General features: G+C 38.8%; 1 long non-coding RNA gene across 2 annotated transcripts; it reads left to right on the forward strand.

The window, feature by feature from the left end:
* Positions 1 to 8: 8 nt before the first annotated feature.
* Positions 9 to 20,755, forward strand: LOC112958904. 2 transcript variants are annotated; one of them, XR_003251520.1, is made up of 5 exons: positions 9 to 50; positions 155 to 203; positions 1,680 to 1,742; positions 15,488 to 15,565; positions 19,239 to 20,755. It is a non-coding gene; the product is annotated as an uncharacterized LOC112958904 (long non-coding RNA). The 2 variants fall into 2 exon arrangements; XR_003251519.1 differs by having other exon boundaries at positions 21 to 203.
* Positions 20,756 to 21,386: the final 631 nt, after the last annotated feature.

Below are 21,386 nucleotides of genomic sequence, written 5' to 3' on the forward strand. Positions count from 1 at the left end.
TTTTTTTTTTTCCTCTTTCTCTCCCCTTCCAAGGCTGCACTTTGGAAGAGGTGCAGTCATTCCTCCCCACACCCCCTACCCTGTCTCCACTCCCCCGACTATAAATTCCCCTCCGTAGCATGCTGCCCTTTTTTAATCCACATTTGTGTTTCAGATCATGTAGAAAGGACAGAAAGTGAGCAGGGCAGCGGGGGCTTTTGTCTGTAAGTATATGCAATTCCAATCCACATTTTTTTTTTTAATTAACTCTCTCTCTTTCTCTCTCTCTTTTCCTTTGTTTCTTTTTGCTTCCTTTTGCCCTTAGCTGGACTTTGCTGCAGCTTGCCTTCCCCCCTCTCGCTGCACACGTTTCCAAGCAGGATTTCTTGAGGAAGATGAGAAGTGTGCAATATTTAGATTCAGCTCTTTGTCTTTATGCTTTAAGGAAGGATTTCTGAACTGGGGATTTTTTTTCTTTTGCACACATTCAAGGGGAGATGTGGTTTTCTAAAACTAGCAATTTTTTGTTTGTGTTTTTCTTTTTTTTTCTGCTTTTGCACTCCAAACATAGCAAAATGCATTTTTTGAACTTAATGCACTTTGCTTTTTTAGCATGCATGTGAGGCTCTCAGATTGGCTTTTCATCCCTTTTCTTCTGCCTTGTAAAACGAATCTCCCTCTTCTCTGCCCTGACACTGGATTCCTCTCAGGCTGCTGGGGTTTATTTTTAGAAAGCAGTCATTCTTGCAAAAGCCTTCTGCATTTTTGCATGTGCAGCAGTTAAATTTTGGGTGGTTCTTTTGGGGAAGAAAAAAGGAAAAAAAAAGAAAAAAGCAAAACAAATGTATTTTGGTGTACATTTGGCAGTGTGCTTTCTTCCAAATGTCTCTGTGTACATCTATAGGTATATGAGTTTGCAGTTTTATATCCAATACGTATATATATGTTTTTGTGTAAACATATGACTCATACCTAATTACATTTCATACGTACACCCTTTAGACAAGAAATATGTAATCTGAGGAAAAAGACTTTAATTTTTTGTCACCAGATGAAAATTGATAAAGGAGACTTGCTAACAAATACAGTAAGTTGAAAGAGTAGTAATCTAAGGCACCATTTAAATGAGATGGAACCTACTTTTTTTTTCTTCTCCCTATTTAAAATAGGTGTGCATATGTGGATTAGAGGGAGAGAGAAAACTGGAGGTTATGTAATGCAGGACTATTTCCAAAAATACCTATTCTCTGGGCCATTGCCTTATAAAAAACTGACACTGTTTCTTGATTACAAAAAAATACACACTGTAGTATGCCTAGGAACAATGGACCACCTTTACAGTAAGCACGGAATGATGGATATTTGTCCTTTAGGCTGATTTCTTTTTTTTTTTTTAAGTGTGTTAACCATTAGGTGTAGTGCTCTTCAGAGATGTACCAACTGCTAAGAATAGCTTAGAGCTTTGCAAGTCTAGGTACCAGGGATTCCTTTGTCCTATATTTAATCCTACAGACCACTGAAGTGCAGGGAAGCATGATATACAAGCATACATGTGGTTAGAATAATTTGCATGACTTTAATCTTAACTACTGAAGCTTGTGCTTGACTGACTCACTATTATGCTGTCAGAAAGCCTTTCGAATGTTGTGACGGTCGGACTTACAGGTATTTTTTTTTAATTTTTTAAAAATTATTTTCAGATTGTTCTCCTTGTGCTACTTGAAAGAAACTGCAATCCCAAGACTTAACAGAATCTAAAAATGGTAAGAATTAGTTGCTTTAGCAAAGTATCAGTAATTTTTAAAATATAAATACAAACCTTCTTTCCCTGTCCCCAATGCCCATTTATAAATGTGATCTATACTACATGTACTTTTTGGGATTATGGGGATTTGCCATACAATGACTGACTGTACTCTGAAAACCTCCATATGTTGGATCTTTGTTTTTCATGCATTTATTTGAATAAAAAGCTGAAATTCCTCATTGTGCAGTAAGGCTTATTTAATGGGAGCAAGAAGTGTGTAGACTATTACGGCAAATACACATCATAACACACATAGGAGTACATATAGACAAAGCAATGTCCAGCAATTCCTCTTCCCTCCCTCCCCCAGAAATGAAGAAATGGGTCATTGCACATAGTGTATGAAACAGGTTTAATATTGTACTGTGAGGGAAGTACATAAAGGGTGTTTTTTTTAAAAATATCAGTAAATTTTTCAGGATACTCTATTCTTTTTGCTAGGAATCTGTTTCAGAGAGCAGGGTGGGGGGCGAAAAAAAAAGACTAGGCCAGAGTCAAACTGAACTTGTCAGTACTTAGAATATATATATTTTTTGAACAGTATTGCCATTATCCATTTCCTTCACTATGAACTGTGTTTATATTTTCGTTGATTTATAGCTCACTTGTTATAATACAAAATACTACTCTTAATATATATATATATATCATTTTAAGGATGAAGCATAATATACTGAACAGTCTCTATATATGGTATTCTCTGAGAAAGGGTATGTGTTTCAGTCAGCAGGACAAAGAAAATCATTTCTTAAAGGCAGGCAGAACTAGAATTGATTATGTATGTAGATATTTAGCATTTTTGATTGAAGATGTAGCTATTGCTGAACTAAGTCTCAATACAAGCTCACATAAATGTGATATACATTGGGTGCTACATCATACCACTTTCATAGACAAAAATCTGCTAGTTTGTTCTAGCAGTTTGTCTCTTCTGAGCTAGCTCTGCATAGTGAATACATTGGCACAAAATATTTTCCAGGGTTTGAGGCTCTCAAGGACATATTGTCATAATGGTGGGGTTGATGTAATTCCATAAATTATTTTATACTGGCCTGTGTTGTATACTTGTCTGAGTGGTTTTTTATTTTGTATGCTTGTTTGTTTGTTTTTTAAGTGGGGGAAGGGCAAGGAGTGAAACAAAGACGTTTAAGAGAATATGTAATCTCTCATAAAACTTTTTTTTTTTTTTTCCTGTTTGGCTCATTGTCTAATATCATTCATCTCTACAGAAATAATTCTGCAAATTCTGGAGTTTTTGTCTATTCTGGAACCTACTTTTATCAAAATGCTTTGCTCATCTGTATATAAATGAGTAGCTGGGGGTGGGGAATTAAAAGGGAAATGATTCATTTAAGCTGTGAATAGAAATCAAGTTAAAATACATTCTGTTCACACAATGGTGGAATATTGGAAAAGAAGGCAACTGTTTTCCTACCAACACCAAGGTGACAATCAACCCACATTTTGAGATAGTATGCAGGCTGTTCTGTGCAATATATGACTATATATGGAACAAAAGATTATTTTAAGTTTTGTTAGGCATAAAATAACCTTTTTTTTTTTTTTTTTTTAAAACCAGCAGATGTTCTATAAATCCAGCAAAGTGCCTGTAGTAGTCAGTGAAATCAGTTTTTGTAAAGCCAGCTTGTAGGACAGATCTGTTCACACAATGGTGGAATATTGGAAAAGAAGGCAACTGTTTTCCTACCAACACCAAGGTGACAATCAACCCACATTTTGAGATAGTATGCANTTTTTTTTTTTTTTTTTAAACCAGCAGATGGTTCTATAAATCCAGCAAAGTGCCTGTAGTAGTCAGTGAAATCAGTTTTTGTAAAGCCAGCTTGTAGGACAGATCATAAAATATAATTTGAAACTATCCAAATGCAGAAAATCAAGTGTAATTACCCATCTGTTTACTTTTTCTATTGTTAGTTTTGCAGTGTAAGATAAATTACAGTTTAATTTGGCTGTTCTTGAAAAGTTTTGCATTTTTATTCTAAAAACCCTTAATTCCATGTCTTTTATTTTTTTTGGGGGGGGGGATTGATCAGAATTTCAATCTAAGAAAGACTATTTTTTTCCCTAGCTTACAGAGTCACTTAAGAAGAGGGACTTGGCAGAGATGCTTCTCCTACCCTTCCCTCCTTCCCTCAAAACTTTTGGCATAGTAACACTGAATGCAATGAAGTCAGACCACTGACATACTTTCTTTGCAGGACTGGACACACTTGGCTTTGGCATAGTTCTTGTGTTTATTTTAAGTCTCTCCTTGGCCATTCTTACTGGCAGGAAAAATTCTTCTTTACATATTTACATAATCAGCACCCTCCACTAAAAACTGTGAGTGTCAAAGTGTTTACTTGGTTTTTAATGTATCAGCATGTGCACGGGGCTCTATTTCACTTTCCCTGGAGTCAGGGAGGATTTTGCAGTTACAGTTTACCAGGCTGAGCTAAACTTTAAAAAAGGGGGGAAAGTGTAATGTTTATTGTTTTGCTAAACTGAAGTTCTGTTTATGATTTAGGTAAGGTTACAGTAAAATTTAAAGAATGGCTAGAATAAACTTCTTTAGTGAACAAATTAATTCTTGGTTTAATCCCACTATTTCAACTTTTCTGTTTCTTAATTTTTCTTATCCATAAAGTGTCAATTAAACTTTTACCAGTAAAAACTATCCCCTTAAGGTTAGTTTTTACTGCTGCTTCTCCTTTCTCTAGACTTGGAATTACAGTTTGCTCACACCTGGTTAACGAATCTCTTTTGGAGCTGTATAATATTTAAATCACAGTTATGTAAAGAAAGAGAAAAGACTCTACATGGTTTTCTTATGAAAGTTTTAGCTGGTGGATATTTTGAGCCATCTTACACAATAACACCTGACATTTAAGGATGTGTCCTTGTATAAAATATATTCCCTTACAAAGTGACCTGAAGGAAGAAAGAACCTTTTCTATTTCTTTGTAGTGTAAAAAGGCCTTAGATATTTTTTTTTAGGTGAAATTATATGACGTGTTAGAAATTCAGTGCACCACTTTCCTGGAAAATGCCTTGTGTCATAGCATATGAAGTGAGATTTCTCTACTAATTGAGAAAAGATATAAATTCGAATTTAAAAGATATCCTGCAGCTTTTTAAAAATGTAGCTAGCCTATGTAATACAGATATTGAAATAAAAGTGTTTGTGGGGAGAAATAGAGCAAGGATATCTCATAAGTCCAGTTTTCAAAGACCTACAAAGAAGACTTCTAGCAAAACCAGAAAATGCATTTTTAAGGTAACCCTTTATTTATTCATTTAGTTAAAAAAAAAAAAGAAAAAAGACATACCCCCTCACTTACCCTCGACTTCCATAAGTTTTCTGTTTGCTTTTAAAAACATTTAGATGTGACCTTTTACCCCTGTTATTCACTCTGCAGTTCATTTCTGGACTACAAATCCAGTACCAAGCGCAGTGCTAGTGCTAAGGAATTTAAATGGCAGGTTTAACAAATATAAGTGTGTATATCTAAGTAAATGTATACATCTTTCATAATTTATTTTTTTCTACCTGAAATGTGAAAAAAAGGGGGGGGGGGAACAAAAATAGTCTAGTGCAGCACCTTCTTTTTCTTCTAATTTGGTGGCTTTCTTCTAAAACTCCATCACTGTGAAACTGCAGGGGCTTGTGCCATATTGCTCCGTCCAGAGCACTGACCCCCAAAGGAGGGGTCGGTGTCCTGAACACTGCCTGAAATACATCCTTGTCCCAACTGCACCTGTTTGAGGTGGCTTTGCAGTTTGTGTCAGGTGCATTTTACAGTCTTGCTTGGGGGGATGGGGAGGGTGGAGGGAAAAGAAAAAGGAAAAATGGAATCTTGGAGAGGAAAAATAAGTGGGGGAGAGGTTTTCTCATTAAGTCAGGGAGAAAGAAATGATCGGTTGCATTTGATGAAGAGAAAAAAGTAGCTATGTATAACCTAATTTAGGTTAATCCCGTTAGGATTTCAGCTCAACTTGCCCGTTAAGAATGTTTGTGACGGGAGTGATCTGCAGATTTGTTTACACGTTCTGTAACTTTCTGTTTTCATAAAATGAGTTTATTTTTGTTGGAACAACTGTTGATTGCTTTAGGATAATATATGGAAACTGGAGACTGGGATTTCTGTGACATAAACAGACATTACATTGTGCTTTTTGTGCGCTCCAAGGAATACGAGGAACGAGATGCAAGGATGAGGCCCAAGTCCAGCCTAGCACTAATGCACTTGGGATGAGGGATGAGCTCCTGGTTCTGGCATGAGACAATTTTCCTTGTTTCCTGTTCTTGGAGATGGGGTTGAGTTCTTCTCTGCTCCCCTTTATGGTAGATCAGGATAGTGTAAAGCTGCAGGAATAAATTGGATCTGGTTCTGTTTGTAGCAGGGGCAGAATTTAGTCAAGGAGAGTTACTGAGAGGGATGGGAGTCAAATAGTTTTGGCTGTCTGAATGGGTATTGTGCTTTTTTAATATGCTTGTGTGTTGTGTTTGAAAGATATGTTGATAGTACCACGCTTGATTGCTAAAAAATTAGGAAGAGTTAAGGCCTTTCCATCTCATAAAATAAATAAGTAAAAAAAAAAGTTCAGTTCAGCTGTTCAATTGTGCAGACCAAGCACTGCTACTCGATTAGGGCTGGAATATTTGAAGTGGAGGTAAATAATTTTTGTGCAAAGCAGAGATTGTGGTTGTTTCATACATACAAATTGATATGTGCATTTAAAAACAAAAGAAGTGTGTGTGTCTGTGTGTGTGTTTGTATGTGTGTGTCTACATAGTCACGGTCATCTAGAGTCAGGCTACTAAAATTTTGGAGCTAGGCACCAGCACACTGCATCTGAACAGGGCTCTGTAGACAGGAGCATTCAGAGTTCAATACTTTGTCTTTACAAAGCCTTTTTCAAAGGCTAAAAACTTTGAAAAACTGAAAACACATACCACATGTAATATTACACACTTTTGACACTTGGAGCCCTCACCAATTAACAAAAATTCCTTTTCATCATATTGCTGTAGCCTCACACCTGAGCTCTGATCAGTTTCTATGATTAAACAGGGGAGAGAAGCTACCCCTAGAAGCCCCACAACAACTTAATAGAATGGTTTAGTTAGACCACATCATTGCCTGGGACAGAATATCCTAATAAAAATATTTTAAAATATTTTTATTTTGTTTTTATTTCTAAGACTTATTCACTCTGATACCTCATTAAACCATATTGGCTGAGGGTGAAATCTGGAAAGGTGCAAAAATGTTCTTTTCAAATGTTTAATGTGGAATGATACTATGATTCATTGTTTGAGCGTTGCATGAAATTCAATTTAGGCTGCCGGTTTGGCAAATTTACTGTAGCACTACTGAATGAGTCCCTATGTAGATGTTCCTGTGAGGGTTACTGATGTTTCCTTCTGTAAATAATGAATTTTAAAAAAGCACCAACCCTCAAAATATGTTACTTTTTTTTTTTTTTAAATCCTGCAAGAAGAAATATTGTTTCTGGATTTTTTTTTTTTAAACACTAACCTTGTGTCTATATACTTCCCTAGCATAGTTTTGTGGGGATATGTTCAAAAAAAAATCAAAGAAGTTGTGTATGTTCTCCCTGAAGGTAATGTAAGCCTTGGTTTAATATGCACATTACCAGAAAGAACTCTTGAATTCTTAAAGTATTGATGTTCAGAAAGCACACATTGCCATTTTATAGCTACTCGAAAAGACTGAGTTAGGGAGGAACAAATTTTCCTTTTTTATTTTGACGTGAATATAGTAGTGATGAGTTTTCCATCATGAAAGGACTTCAGCTTAAATAACAGTGTTGCTGCTAGCAAAAGAAAAACCTGTGGAAATGGGTAAATTTTCTTACCATTAATTTCTCAGCTAACTAATTTAATAAAGAAGAAAAAAAAAACACTTGTCAAGCTAAGTTGTTTTACCACATGTCTGCTGATTAGATAAATCCCCAAAGTCATAATATGTACTTGTTTACTCACAACATGCACAACATACATGATAAAGTTGAAGTTATGCTTTCATATTTGGAGTAACAGAAGAACAGTGAACGCTAAATGATGGTAGATGCAGGTGACTGTGCAGGTAGAGGTACCATAATTCCTTGAAGCACCTGCCACATTTCATCAGCTGTGGCCGTTGCATCTCCTTTAATGAGGTAAGTGCTGCTTGTGCAACGTGCCTTTCTCTGGCTCATTTCTCAGAGCACCAGCGGCGCCTTCAGCGTTTGCCTAAAATGTGATGGTTGGTCGAGAGGTTGATGTCTTGTGAGGGGTAAGATTTTCATTGTGGAAAAGTAGTCAGCAGAGGCAATGCACTTGGAGACCAGCAGTGTGGATTTCCAGTCATCTCTCTGATGTGTGCAAGAGACTCAAACAAAGAAAAAAAATTCAATCTGTTGTACAGATTCTTCTAAGTTGCAGAATGTAGGCCACCCATTTAGCAAATTTTATGGGGGAGGGGAAACTTTTGGATTCAACTTGGTATATAACTTACGTTTCTCACTATTGGAAGTAGGGACCTGGGAGAGTGTGCAGGAGAAGCATCATCACGCATTTGCTTTCTTATTCTTCCTTCAAGATTCCCATAGTGGCCCCTGTTCTTGCTGCTCCTTTCTTTGCAGTACTTGGTCAGTGCTGGGTATGAAGCTGTCTGGGCTGCTGAGCATCCAGCCTTTGGTCTTAATTTTCTTTTGCCACATTGTGTATTCACCTAACAGAGACTTGCACTTGTTTCTGCAGCTTCTGTCAAGGGTAGCTGCTAATTAAACATGTCACTACCTGCTTGTGCTTGAAGAGTCCATGATAAACTCATGTGTGTGTGCCTGAAAACTCAAATCCTGTTCTAATTTTCATCCCTGTTATAGCTGATTTTCTGTATGTGCATGTTAATGCACAGGCCAGCAAAGTTAAGACAGCGACTTGATGGATTGCAAATGTTTTTGAGTTTGTTTTTCTAGAGAGCTTGTTTACTTATTTCAATTTCTGCAAGATTTTACACCTTCAGGGCCTGTGCACTGATAATTTCACCATCAACAGCCCAGCCCCACCTTCCCTGCCCTCCCCTTGCCCAAAAAAAAAAAAAAAAAAAAAAAAAAAAGTTATAATATTGGTTAATTGAAGTTTCCATGTAGAATATCTTTATTTCCTCTTATTACTCCAGAAAAAAAAAGATATTTGTGCCTCTTTTCCTTTCAGGGGGTGTGCTGCTGTAGTGGCTGGAAACTTCGTTAAATTCATGAGTTCAGTCAGAAGCTGGATGAGCATTTATGACAGTGTTCAGAGCACAGTGTTTGTTTATATCTTCTCTTATTCTTCATATGTGCAGTAAATATTAATATTGCTTTGCAAATGCTTTTGCATGCTTAATGGTGAAAAAGGCCAGTCTGACAGCACTTGTAGCACACAATCTAGATTCATCCAGAGTAGTAAGGAACAGAGTAAAGAGAATTTTGTGCCAGAAAATTGCATTGCACTCTGTGCTATAGAGATGTTTTCTATAACTAATCCATTCAGTCATGGATGCCAGAAACAACTGAAGTTTACGTCGAAGGGATCTTACCAGATGAAGAATTTGGTAGGAATGTGCTGACTATGGTCAAACTAGTTTAGGTTGTGTTTTGGTCTGCTTGGGACCATGACTGCCCAATCTCAGAGGCCAGTAGTCACTTAAGAGACCCCTTGATGAAAAAACGTGGCTCCTCTGGGAACTCAGTCTTCACCAGGATCTTTTCTGGCAGCAAGAGGCTCTGCAGCCTTGAAGGATATCAGCCTCAAAAACATGTTTTTAGTAAATTTTGTACAGTCACTCAGATGTTGCTTATACATGTTGTAGAGAGGTGTAAGTACATACATAAAAGATGAAAATAAGGGTGAGTTCTTTGAGGAAGCTGAAGTATATAAGCCAATGCAGAAGACTATATAGTAGCAGATACTTCAGTGTCACCTGGAAAACACAAGCTTGAAGAAGAAATTGTGGAAGAGAATGGATTTATATGAGAAGTTTTGTATTTGAAACCTAGTAAGGTTACTTCCAAGTTCACTTATGTATGTTGTATAAAGAGGGAACAGATGACAACCTATTTTGTGAAAGTGACAGAAACTGAAGAAGTGATGAATAAGGACTCAGAAGAAGGGGGGAGGGGAAAAAAAAAAGCAACACCCTAATGAATAAGCTTGTTAATTCATCTAGAGCGTGGAGAGGTGGATGCAAGAAAAAGCTTACTTGTCTCATTTAGACTTTTTCATCTCCGTGGTTGTGAGCTTGAGTCATCAGACGGGGAGGAATAATATCTTGCCCATGAAAAGGCAGCGCCAGCGAAGGGTGCTGAGGCGCGGGAGGAGGGTGAAGCTCAGGTGTGCCTTGTCCTGCCCGTGCTTTGCCGTGGACCAGGCCTTCCTCCTGCAGGGGGAAGCTGGTGAGGGGCAGGCTGGCTGGAGCAGTCCCGGCAGGGAGGAGAACTGCTGTACAGTTGTTGCTTACATCTCTCAAACGGTCTTTCTCCATCTGCCTGCTGCATGATGGCCACCAGATGCAAAGTGGTTCTTTTTGGTGGTTCTTGAATGTTCATGGCACTGATCTAGAAAACGGCGTTGCTGGAAATTCCTGCCACCTTGCTTTGTGTTGAAAAGGTGAAGACGGAGGTGCAAGAGGCTCAAAGCTGAGATGCTGAGCCACGCAAGATGAGCAGTCAAGTCCGTCAAGTTGAGAGACCTCACATCTGTGACAGCTGTTTTTCATGATGCTTTTAAATGTTAAATGTTTATAAATAGTTAATATTGCATTTTAACTTGGGAGAACTGCGGTTTCTGACAGCTTCATATGGAGAACTGTCATACCAAGCCTGTTCCTGAGCCAGCCTATCAAGTCAGCAATGTCCTATTTAATCGTGACTGCAACTTCTTAAATATAATAAAGATTCATGAAGGCTTCAGTCATTGAAATAAGGAATAATGAGGAGCACTCTTGATGTTTTCCTCTCCTGCAGACTCAGAAGGCAAAGCTGATTGATGGCAGACTACCATCCAACTAAACTCTGACAAGCAGCAACCATTCAGCTGACAGTTGCTATATGAATTAAATCTTGTGCACTAGCTTTGGAACCTGGTGGACATTAATATCATATGCTCTCGTAACGTTCCCCTCTCTGTTAAAAATAAACTGCTGCAGATGGGAGCACTAGCTTACCTCTTCCACTGAAGTTAATGATAAAACATGCATTGATGCTAGCACAGGCTTTTCTTCTGATTTATTTATTTATTGTTAAATGGAATGATTTATCAGATATTCAGATAGCAGTGCAACAAGATTTCTTAGTGAGGATTCTTGATGTATTGGAATGGTGATACTGGGCCCTCGTTCTTAAGCAGAACTTCTTACTGCTGTGTGAGGCATTGTGGGCATTGAGAAATCCCCACGCTGCAGTAGCCTTTGCTGGGAAAGGTCTCTGCAGGGAAACCGGATCGTAGCGAAGGAACTTCAGATACTGCCCAGGAATAACTGTTTCCACTTAGCAGTAATTATGTTATATATTTTGCAAAAGAAAATGCAACTGGAAACATCTTAACTGGAAAAGAAAACCTGCCAGGCGGTGGTGCTGGGATCAGGCAGAATGGAAAGAATCTGCAATTTTTCCTTTGGTAGCCTTAATACCATTGGTTTACATCATTGCAACATAAAGAATGGTGTTGAAAAATCCCTGAATTAATTGAAGGGAGGGTATGAGCCCTTCCACCTCCATGGCAGCATGGTGCAAGGACAGCCTCTCTCTGGCTTGTTGCAGATTCAGGGACCCTCAGTCCTTGGGACTGCTCTGGGGAAGCTACGAGTGCTGTGGATGGGAAAAATGTGCCCCGAGAGCAGCGTTGCCACCATCCTCCCTTCCCTTCAACAGATACACATCTCCCCTTACCCCTGCGTGCATGGGCACATGCTCCTCCGTGCTTCAGGGAAGAACTCGTGAGCTTTTCCTGGGAATTAGGAATTTCTTTCCAGAGGGTCTCTTTCCCCACCCTGCCCCCCCGAGTTAATTTACATGACAAAAGTCTTCTGAAAGGTGTCAGAAAGTGGTTTTCATTGATCTTGGAGTGGCTGGTGTTATCCATCAATCCTTGGGTCGGAATATGGGCTGCAGCGAAGCTGAACTCCTCCATGCTGGAGCAAGACGTGAGGAGTAGGAATGCATCCATCGCCCACATGGAAAGAGGAAAAGACAGAAAAAGTGTCTCTGGAGGCTTTCCGTGTTTGTTTCTCAAATATAGAAGGCTCAGGAATGTGCTCATTGTGCTCAGTTCTGCCTTTGAGATGTCTTGAGGCTGCTTTTTCTCCTGGTAGATATATCTGAGTTTTTGAAAGGTGCTCTTTGTGTGCAGGAATTAGGACCAGGCAGCAAGAAACTTATTTTAGCACCTTGCTGTGACTGGTACTGTAGATTTAGTCCAACTCTTTTAAAATTCCTTTGTGTATCTGAAGGTGGAAAAAATATTGTGCTCCTTTGCTATTACTTTTAAGGAGCTAAATTTATGAAAACCAGTAACTAAAAATTGAAGAGTAGGTGCTACTGTTTTGAAATGCTGGTTAGATGGAGCCATTTCAGGAATAAAAAGATGATTCCAGGTCTGTTGAGCAAAGGAAAGGAGTCTGGCCTCAGAAAACCTCTGTTTTGGAGAAAAAAAAACCTGAAGCCTTAACTATCATTGCAGTCCTAGTGCTCTAGGGCTGCGATATCAGGTAAATAGAACGAGTCTTTATTTCCCATCATTATTTTATTCATTTTCAATCTTAATTTTTATATTTTATAGATTTATATAAAGTTTAGGCTAAAGAGGTTGGAAAATATCTGCTTTGCAGATGGTAGTTCTCCGTGGGGAGCTGGCCGCAGGGAAGATTGCTGTGGCGTTGCATGACGTGGCCTCACGCAGCGCTCCCCGATCCATGGGGTTCTCTTCCCCCAATTTAGCAGTGTGGGAGTGAACGGTGTTGTGTCAGAAAACAGCGCTTATAGCAGGCATATAATGTTGTTAGTCAGAGGCTTAGGGGGCACCCAGCCTGGCAGCCTGTGGCTGAAGTTTACTAGCTTGTTTTCCTCATTAATGAATATCAAACCGTGAGGCGCTCCGTTTGAGTCAGCCTACTGCTTCTACACATTATCTGGGCTAGCAGGAGCTCAAGTTTTCAGTCCACTCCACGGCTCTGTAATTCTGTCGTGAAACCTCATATTTTTTGTTAAACATTCCTGCACTTCCATAGTAATCGTGTAGGAATTACTGAGGAATGAGAGCGTGGTGTGTATCGATGGCAGCGTTTATCCGTAAGTGTTGGCTTGCTGCTAACAGCTGGGGTGCCGCGTGCCCTGCACCTTCTGCTGCAACGGAGCAGCTCTCTGCACTTTTGCTCTCCTGAGAGCTGGTCTTACATCTAGGTCGCATTTTGTAAAGGAGGTAGCAAGGCCAGACATGCCCTTTAAAAAAATAATAATAATAACTAAATAATTCCATGCAGAATAGTAATTCTCATGTGGCCTTTTCTATACCGGGATCTTGTTTTCCACTCCGAAGCCTCCTGCAGTTTGGCGAGGTGCTGAGCCATGATCCCTGGCCCTTAGGCCTCGTGCAAGAGGCACGTGGTGACCATCCTTGAGCCACGAGAGGCACGTGGTGACCGTCCTTGGTCCGTGAGCCATGAGAGGCACGTGGTGACCATCCTTGAGCCACGAGAGGCACGTGGTGACCATCCAGGTTCACCACGTCAGGGCAGCCCTGGCACCACAATTGCTGCGTCTGATGCTGGTCTGTGCGGTTGCCATCTGCTGCCGCTGGTGGCCAAGGCAAGCCCCTCCAAAGAAGGTACCAAGAAAGCAGGATTTTGTCCGCAGAAGAAATTTTAACCTGAAAGATAGTTTGGCGATCTCGTTTCTGATCTCTTTTTCTTTCTTTTCTTTTTCCTTTTCTCCTCCACCAGAACATAGCTGTTAGTTTATTTTACAGCTTACACCCCTTCTCTCCAAATCTAAACGTCTCCCCAAGTAGTTACGAATATAAGCTTAAATTAATGTTTCTTTTTGTCACCTAAATGCAAGTGTTTATTGCATTCCCGCTAAATTGTGAACACTTGAGGATGTCAGTGCCTGAAGACTAGCTTGTCTCAGACAGCATGGAAAATACAAAAACTGATGTACACTATGACAATAGTACTGTATGCTGTTGCTTATTCCTTGCTTGTATGGGAAATTATGCATCTTTGTGTGCTGGCCATTTGAGTGTTTTTTGCAACAGATTTGAACCCCCATTTCTGGTTGACATCAAGGGTTTTCGTACAAAAACTGTGGCTACATAACAAAGTGTAGGCATAGTTGCAAGACAGGTAATTAGTGTTTAAAAATAACAGGAAAGCTTAGAGGTTACTTGGTATCTTTCATTAATGTCCGTCAATGTGAACATTAACTGATGAATATCCAGCTGTATATTAAATATCCCTAAATCAGGTGTAACCAGAGAGCTTAACTGGCTTTTCTGAAATCCCATAGTAACCTGGAAAAGCTGTTTTTGTCAGTACATAGCAATGTTGCCTTGGACTCTGTATTTCAAATTTATCTCTTATGTTTTCTACTGTAGAGTTCAGAATTTTTTCTTAGAAAGTTGATTTAAATAATTCACTCCTAATTTCCTCAAGCTGCATTGAGTTCAGCAGTGACTACTAATGCCAACATGCAAGTCCACAAAAGTGGACTCTGCTTTTGAAGCAGGCAGTGGCAAGCAGGTGAGCAATTCTTTGTACCTTTGTATCCTTTGTACCTCAAGGTACAAAGAAGTTTGAAGGGTGTGTTAAAACATTCAGATTAGAACTATTGCAGGAAGAGTTTAATTTACTGACCAAAGGCCCAGTAGGAAGATTCAGTAGGCAAATAAGGTTAAGACCTTCAGTGTAGTTCACGACATAAAGTGTTGGCATTCCTTTGATGTCCAAAAACAAAAACATCAACCCCCCAAATAAGGTACTAACACAGGATTATAGCTGTTCTCAGTGACCTCAGACAGTTCCTGTCTGCAATTCCATGTGAAAGCATTCCCAAAAGTGCATTCCCATGTCCTTGCGCAGGCACCAGCAAAGGTAATAATCTCCATCGAAGAGTCTTTGACCAGAGTTGTGGCTGCGAGTGGTGCCGGGCACAGCTGTGGCTCAAGGTGTATAGCGTGGTGAGACCTCCTCCTCCTCGCAGGTGTTCCTCCTCCTCAGTTGTATGCAATGTCTTTGCCAGGGATGCTCTGCGATGGGTCGGAGGCAGAAGCGAGCCGGCTGGTGCGTGGGATCCCCAAAGTGATGCCCGCTTAACAAGCCTAAGGCCTGCCATATCGCAGAATTTCTTGAGGCGGGCCTGAAAGCCGTTTTGGAAAAGACACATCTTTAGGAAAGGCTGCGAAACGCGGGGTGTCACCTGCAGTGTGGTTGAAACGCTCTGGGGACAGATCTCATTGAAAAAGAGAACTTAAAAAAACATGCACTGAGCATAAACTGCAGCTGTAGGTCTGTGGGACAGGCTCGACTTACACCCGACTCTGGTTTTAGTAAAGTGGGCTGTCAACCTACCATGAACACCATATGAACACCATTTGATTGCATTTAATGAATCTCTCTCTTTGTTAGTAAGAAATTGTGTATATTTATATCACTACAGGTTTATCAACCAAGGTTAACGATTTGGGTTAGCCAGGAGCTCTTCCCAACCAGCCGAGGGGATGGGGGATTTCCAAAGGTAAAGTCCCTTACGTAATTTCTCTCATCTAACCTACGTTCTGTTAAGATGAAAGTTTTCTCTAAAAGGCACTGTGAAAGTTCCTACGATTTGAATTTATGACTGCTGCAAGTAGCCAGCTCTCATGATTTCGTCATGAGTCTCGTGGTATTCTGTTTTTCTTAAAGACTCAATTCTTTAAGCCAAACAGTTAAGTGAGGATTTCAGTCTTCATTTTAAAATCATCTTTTTAGCCTTCTGGCCTTCTGTGCTGCAGCAAACATCGACTCTTGCTGGCTTACAAGCCAGAAAGAAAATATAATAACTTTCAAAAGTTCATGTTTCTTAAGCCTGTCTCATGACTTTTCAAGCTTGACATCTAATTTTGAATGTTTGATTTTTGGCATTTTTCACTTGGCGGGGGAGGGGGGAAAAGTCAATGATAATGCAGAGGGAAAGGAGCTTTCCCATGCCTGCCTTCCCTCTTCTACCCCTCTCTTTTTTTCCTCACTTTCTTTTAAGTTTTGTTCTTGTATTTTACCTTGCTTGAGTTAAAGCATATAAAAATGGAAGTCTTCACTTGAGTTTAACAAGGAATATGTAACCTGTTAATATAAATGCAGAAGATGTAGCATTTCAGACAAATTTTAGCACCTCTACTGATTCTATAAACCCCAAATTGGATATGAAATTTGAACAAGAAAATAAAGCAGTTGCTCAGAAACAGAGAATGTGTGTTTCAGCCTCATATTCTCTTTCATTAATGACTCAAATTCTGGCCAAAAAAAAAAAAAAAAAAGGCAGACGTGCTAAGGATAGAATACATGGAAATCTGTTACTGCTTTGATTAAATTTCTATACTATCTAGGTTGCAGATCCCTGCTAACAAAATTCTGGTATTCTGTACTGCATTTTCCTTTTTTTTTTTTTTTTTTTAAATAAAGAATTCTAAAATTCATAGCTGGGCTGCATTTCTGTGCATCGGATTTGCAGACTCATATGTGATGGTGTCTATTTTTAAGTTGATGTATATGGAAGTGCTGCCATTCCTGACATTAAAATATTTCAAAAGTTCAGCTAAATAAGGTGATAGCAGTGCTGGATTAAGATGAGTGTGCTATATATGGTCACATTTATATTAAATGAAATTGCTAATTTTATGAATCAGCTGTGTGTTAACTAGATGAATTTTATTCATACTTTTTAAGTTAGCAGTGTTTCCTGAGTTACCATTTGTCATTATACAAAGTTGCTCATGGAACACAGAAATAAAGCTGTGAATTATGTGCAGCTTAGTTAACAACAATACTGCATTATACTACAGTTATGAATAGCCATGCTTTAGTGTTAAACATAGCTTAAAAAGAGAAAAGTATATCAAAAGGGATCATGGTTTCTGAACTGGTCAGAAAAATATTTTATTTTTTTTTCTTTACAGAGATTAGATTCCTGCTTTGCAAGTTCCGTGCATTTGTTCTCACTTTTATGTAATTTTTCAAAATCTATTTGGCATATGCATAGGAGGACCAATTTTTAGAACTAGCTGCAAATTTTCTTTCATAATCAAGTTTCAAAAGCTACTTGAATATGAGTTTCAGAGCCCAGAAGAATATCAGCCTCAACAGCAGCCGTCTTTGGAATCTAATATTCATCAGGCTTATAAAATTAATTAGGCAAAATTGCAAAGAAGACTTCAGAAAGTACTCAGACCTTCAGTTCAGCTGTTTTATGAATTCACTGCTAATCCTAAACAGGTTGGACTAAAGAAAGAATAAAATTAAATGAATAGATTAAAAAAAAAACCTCTTAATTTCAGATAAAAGACCTTTTCTTTCTCATGCAACCAACAAGCATAAAAGGATATATTTATTAAATACAACTTATTTCCAGACCTAGAAGGGTCATATGGGAGTTTTTATCTTATGATTGTATGGCAGAATTTCAGGACTGAGATTGTTTTCACAGCTGAAAAGGAACTGCCCAACACAATGCTGCTGGACTCTTGCCCAGCTCTTTGGTCTGTGTGGTGTGCCTGTTTGCATGTGCAAGTTTCTCATTTTCCCCACATATCCTGTAATCATACACAAGTAGCAGCAAATTTAATCAACAAAAAAATCAAAAATATTATTGCAAGGATGGAATTTTCTAGAGACCTGTGAAATAGCATGTTTGTGCAGTGTCTGAAATTCAAAGGGTATCTCTTCATACTAAAATTCTGTCCTGGGCAAAATCTTCAGTTTGGCCCTTCTGCATGTGCCCTTGCGGGCATCTCTGCTCGGTTTCTCCATTCTGGTACCCCTCAAGGAGAGGGCACAGTTTGCCCCTAGAAAAGGAGTTTGGTCTGTGTTCAGCCAAAGAACCCCTCTTGCCCGTGCACAGGGCACAAGTTGTGGTTCATGAACCAGAAGGCAGAATTTTGCCTATAAATTCTGACAAAGACAGTGGGAAAGTCATGGCATGGTAGTAATCTCAGCATCAGTAAATGTAGTTAATAGGGGCACTCCAGTCAAAAACTATGCCTCAGAAGAGCCTGGCGAGGGAAAGACCCTGAAAGCTGCACTTTCTTGGTAGTTGTGCAAGACTGCAGTGAATTTATTTTGCAATTCAGAAATTAACAATTTTCCTGTCAGAAAAATGGAACTCAAAAAAGGCAGCTTCAATTTCTTAAACTTCAGGAAGAAGCAATCTTTGTTGAACAACTCCTAAGCATCAAAGCCAGGAAATCACCATTATAATTCTGATCTCTTAAACACAAAAAAACCAAGACTTTTAAAATTGCTTTTGTTGCTAGTTAAATGTATTATTATATTATTAAATGTTACTAATTTGTTTAAGATCCATTGTAACATATAATCATCAAAACATTTAAACATATGGCTAACCTTCAATCTTCCTATTGATTCTTCAAGTGCAGTGTGCATTTAAGTGTTTTTCTAAATAGGCCTAGACTTAAGGCAGTGGGCACAGTGTTTAAGCAGGCACAATCAACACAAGTCTATCTGAGATAGCTGGCTAACATGACACTATTTCTTTACTTGTCCAGGGACCATGATAATACAATACAATACATTTAAAGTATCAGTAGGAAAAGAATAAATGCTCTTTTCAGTGAGGTATAACAGGAAAGTCATTTATAGTGTATGCTAGTTTCCTAATGGTTAAGGCATTTAAAAGATGGAAGGCCTAAGCTCTGAAAGGTCCTCTGTAATACTGAGATGGACTTTCATATATAAGAGACCCTTCCCATGGTAAAGGCCATTTAAAAAAAAAATTTTTTTTTTAATTTAAAAAAGCAGGCAAAGTAATCCACTGGTAAAGTACTCCATTAGTGGTTTGGTTGTCAGAACTGAGTTATATTTTTAAGAGGAGCCCAGTGCCGCCTCCGGGTCCGTGCGAGGCAAGCCGTGCATCCCTGGTGCCTGCAGGACCATGCCTGATCGGTGCAGGACAGGCTGTAGCGAGCACATTCAACTCAAAAAAGACATTCCCTCAGATGTTTTTGCTAAGTTTTTAAACACCCTTTTCCTCTCCGTGGCATTAGTACAATTACAGTGGTTTGAGCCATGTTTACTAGGTGTTTACTTCTAAACTACAGTTATGGAATTATAAAAGCTTTAGGATATGAAAAGGGAGGGTGGACTCCTTCAAAGAGTCTTTGTAGAAGCCCAGCTAATGCTGTTTTTCATCTCTGCAGGGATATCTTCCCATCTCAAAGGAAGTAAATCGTAAGAAGAAATGTGAGGCCGAAGTGGCGCTCCTGATTCCAGTAAATGGCTATGGACACCATTTCACCAAAATCGATTACCTCTACTCTTTTTAATCATGATTCCTCCATTTGTATTACATATGGTGTATGGGTTCGATGAGGTCATGGTGTCATATATCGGGAATTGTTTCTATGTATATCATCAAGTGTAAGAAGAAACTATGGGACTCTGAGCCTTGCTTTAGAGAATAACAGTGGACAAATGTGTACCATAAAAATAGTTTTTAACATTCTGACTCAAGCGAAAGCTCTCAGAATTTCACACTGTGAATCCATGTTTACAAACATTACAGGTGGGCCTTCAGGCCTAGTTCTACCACAGCAATGTCTTCCACTACTCAAACTCCACTGCTCACATGCAACTGGTTAACTGCTCTCTCTCCATTTCCACCATCCCTGACTGCATCTTGCAGAGGCTGAGAGTCCCCCTTTTTTTTTCATTTAGATGTAACAAGCCTAGTAGTTTATTTTCATCAATTGTCTGTATATCTCTATATTTTATCCATGTACTCTTTTGATGTATAGAAGTAGTATGAAACTCATGGTTTCCTTGTGGTAAGTGATTGTGATGCTGCCACGGGATTTGAGACACTGATGAATGGTGCTATTTTGGACTTTAAATATGCTCCTTGGCAAGGTAGCTCTGATGGAGTTATTTTTTATTTCCATGTTCTGAGAAGGTGTTGGTACTTTGTTTTTCTGAATGTTGTTCTTTAGACTGGACTGACTTGTTTACTTGTGTCTTCAGTGTGGCTTTCTTATTCAGTGCCGTAGGTGAGTTACTACTTATAGTGCAAAGTGAGGAACTGATTCCCTATCAGGGTCCACTTACAAACATGCAGTTATAGTGGGAGCAATCGCAAAACTGTAATTTACTTAAAATCTCCTTTCTGATTTCTATCCATCTGACTTGGAGAAAGATGAGCAATAATTTTCCACCGATCTTTCAGAGCCTTTGATTTTGCCTTTTTTTTTTTTTTTGAGATTTTTTTGAAATAAGGGACAAGTTTTAATGTCCTGTTCAAATCCATAAATAGGGGATATATTCAGAACAATAACTACATTTCTAGAAGGAGACCTCCTCAAGGGGAAAGAGTACATTGCCACAATACTGTCAACATGTGGATTTTACATTTTTGTTTTTGCTCCCAGAGGATTAACAATACAAAACAATACAAAACACAAAACAAAACAGTATCATCTACTCATGGAATGTTGTTGTGTTAGACACAGTCTGAAAGCCCACCTTAATTTTTTATATAACTCTGTCTTTTAGCTCTTCCTTTTACAGGGCAGGCCTTGTTCTGAACTGTTTTCGCTTCTGACTGTTAAATACCAATGCATGCACTGCACTTCCTAGATTTCTTTCCTTTCCCCACCTTCTGTATCCCTTTTCCTGTACATTTTATTTTCCAATAGATTAGATACGTCTACTGTGCTGTACATAGAGCAAGAAATAATATTCAGCAGTTGTGGCATTTATGTATAGTTGCAGTTGTGTACTGCTGAAAATGCAGCTTTTGTAACAATGTGATCTTTAATAATGCACTACAAGTACCCAATGTATTTTAGCTATTTTAGTAGGATTTGTTCAATAAATATGCAAGCTCTAAGGGTAACCGTGATGTGTCTCTGTTCCTTACTGTAAGGGAAGGGCTATTGTATCATTTCACCTGTTTTTTATGTGACTTCAGAGTTCATCTCAGAAATATTTGGTGATGTAAAAAGTGATTTCTTTGGAATTGTTGTCTGCTAAACAATAGCTACCATGATAACCTAAGTACCAGCTCTGGAGCTGGGCAGTGACAGCTGACCAAAAATTGAGACCACATACTTCTCTTTTAAGAATCCTGAGAGCCTAGGTCAGTCATTATTAAAATGCCAGGAGGAGATATGCATGCTAAATACAAAACATTGCATTTGCAGACTCTGGTAAAAGGAACTATCCTTGGCAACCAACTCTCTAGCCTGTGTAAGTTAGTTTTGTAGAACAGATACTCTCTTAAAAGTAGTTTTACTGGGCGGGTCCAGGGGGCAGAGGAAATAATATCTGTATTTGTAAGAGCTTATAATGTA

This window comes from Nothoprocta perdicaria, unplaced genomic scaffold (assembly GCF_003342845.1).
Source record: "Nothoprocta perdicaria isolate Ctin4 unplaced genomic scaffold, notPer1 scaffold_92, whole genome shotgun sequence".
Classification (NCBI taxonomy): Eukaryota; Metazoa; Chordata; class Aves; order Tinamiformes; family Tinamidae; genus Nothoprocta; species Nothoprocta perdicaria.